Consider the following 2500-nt stretch of genomic DNA (forward strand, 5'->3'; position numbering starts at 1 on the left):
AAAAACTACTTTCGTTTCTGTTCGTGATAAAGGTATTTAAGAACCAGTTATGGAAGTAGTTTTTTTTATTTTTACATATCAAGGGGAAACTAATTTAAACTTTAATGAGCATCACAAACATTCATATTTTACAACACAAACACACTCCTATTTTTGTACGAGACACGAGGTTGTTTTCTGAGCTGATTACAAAAAAGAAATATTTGCTTAGCATATTGATGATTTCATTAAACACGAAACAGAGACAGGTTTTATTGAATATTGCAAATATACGTAGATGCAATGTTTTCTTCAATTAACTGAAAACTCAGAGTAGCATTGGAACATAATAGAATTTATCACAGGCTTGCATTTTGTGCCGGACATCATGCTTTCTGCTTTCTCTCTTACCTCCTCCCTTTTCTTTTTTAACATCGTTTTCCATTGTTTAATGTCCTCTTCCCCTCCCCTGTCCCTCCTCCTCCTCCTCCTCCTCCTCCTCCTCCTCCTCCTCCTCCTCCTCCTCCTCCTCCTCCTCCTCCTCCTCCTCCTCCTCCTCCTCCTCCTCCTCCTCCTCCTCCTCCTCCTCTCCTTCCATTTCCTTCCTTCCCCGTCTTCCTTCTCCTTCCTCTCTCTCCCCTTCCCCTCCCCCTCCCCTTCCCCCCATTTCCCCTCCTGCCCCGCCCCTTCTTTCCCTTCCTCCCCGTCTTGTCTCTTTGTTTCCTTTATCGCCGTCCACATTTATCCAGCCTTTCAGTCCACCTCCACATTATCCCCCTCTCATACCCCCCCCTCCCCTGGGCATCTCCCTCCCTCCAAGAATCATATTTATTAAATCTGACAGTTTATATTTTTATTCCTTTTTCGTGTGATATTTTTATTAAGTCCCACGTTCACAAAACAAAAACAAAAACATAATTAAACCAAACAATTAACATTTTTATAATTTTAGCATTTTTTTTAATTACGAGCAGAAAAATGCTAGGTCTGACATTTTTCATCCCTGTTGCTTTAACAATCTGAGTTCGCGTCAACCCCGAGAACCCCATTTATGAAACCCGACGACCCCCACTTTTTGATCCTCGAGCGAAGACCTCAATCACCTCCCTCCCCCCCAGGGCCATCCTCGAGCGCAACGACGTGGGCTCCGTGCGCTGGGACACCTGGCCCGTGCTGGCACTGGTGGGGGGCTTCAGTGCCGCTCAGTTCCTCTTCTACGTGGTGGCACCAGCCGTCATCCGGGTCACCTCGGCCACGGCACTCAACCTGGCACTGTTCACGGCTGATTTTTACATCCTCATCACCGGCATCGCACTCTTCAAGTTCAAGGTGAGTGGGGCGAGCGGCGGGCTGGCCCTTGGGGCGGGAGTGGGGCGGGAAGGGGGGGGGGGATCTGTGCAGTCTGCGGGGAGTTATTGGGGCTTATGGCTGGCGGAAAGGAAACAGGAAAGGGGAAATTCTTGGCCAGTAGGGGGGGGGGGGGGCGGGCTCTACACAGGAACTTGGCCAGGAACACCGACTCCCCGAACGTGCTTGGGGAAAACAGACAGAAAAGTGACCTTTGACGACGCAGGGCACTGAACACAAGGGCCTGGTCACCCCCACCTCTGTTGAATTCTCCCATAGGCAAGATAACTACAAAAGTATATATAAGACCCAGTAAAAGAAGTAAAGTAGTTATGAGATACAAGGAAAGATGGTCATAATTAAGACGTAAATGCGCTATGGTGTAAGTTGTGAGTAATGATGATAACAGTAGCAAAGGAATGCAGATATATAAATGCCATCAACAGAAAAATATGAACGAGTTACAAGTCATGTTATCAGAACAGGGAGTTGGTGATAATACTCACAGATATTATAAAAGAAGTAACAAGAAGGTGAAAATCAATGATATTACTTGAATTAAATGATTCTAATGTTATGAATAACTATTTGCATCAGGATACCACGATTATTGTATGGGTTTGAAGGCTGAATGAATTATTCAAATGAAAACAGACAGACAGTACTAGGAATTTGTGCACTATGTATTGCTATGATGGGGCTGCAGTTTGTATCTGTGGCAAAGTGAAGCTATTGTAATCCTCAGTGTTATTATCAGTGTCATTCTTGTTATTGTTGTTTTCATCAACATAATTTTCATTACTATTATCATCATCATTCTGATTATTATTAATAGTAGTAGTATTGTTATTGGTATTGGTATTATTATAATTTTTCTGTTAGTATATCATTGATATGATCATTATCATTATTGTTCTTATATTTTCTTTTTCTACTACTTCTACAAATATTATTAGTAGCAGTATTACAATCATTCTCATTATCATTGATATTATTATTATTAATATTATTATTATTATTATTATTATTATTATTATTATTATTATTATTATCATTATTATTGCAACTACTATTATCTTTATGATTATTATTTTTATTCAGATGCCAGATAATTAACACTGAGAAAAAATTCACCAAGAGGTAATTCCGTGTGGAAAGGGGAAGCTCATCCAAA

The 2500-nt window shown here is 41.2% G+C and overlaps 2 protein-coding genes across 5 annotated transcripts in view; one reads left to right on the forward strand and one right to left on the reverse strand.

Moving 5' to 3' along the window:
• The window catches only part of LOC125026290 (neuropilin and tolloid-like protein 1), a 435365-nt gene that overhangs the window by 250031 nt on the left and 182834 nt on the right, over nucleotides 1-2500 (reverse strand). The gene's annotated exons all lie outside the window — the stretch shown is intronic.
• The window catches only part of LOC125026291 (OTU domain-containing protein 5-A-like), a 13617-nt gene continuing 12534 nt past the window's right edge, over nucleotides 1418-2500 (forward strand). The window contains exon 1 of one of the 2 annotated variants that reach the window (XM_047614610.1): nucleotides 1418-1622. The gene's annotated coding sequence lies outside the window, so the exon portion shown is untranslated. The remainder of the gene's footprint in view (nucleotides 1623-2500) is intronic. The other variant, XM_047614611.1, reaches the window with a different exon arrangement.

The sequence above is a fragment of the Penaeus chinensis genome, chromosome 6 (genome assembly GCF_019202785.1).
Source record: "Penaeus chinensis breed Huanghai No. 1 chromosome 6, ASM1920278v2, whole genome shotgun sequence".
Taxonomy (NCBI): domain Eukaryota; kingdom Metazoa; phylum Arthropoda; class Malacostraca; order Decapoda; family Penaeidae; genus Penaeus; species Penaeus chinensis.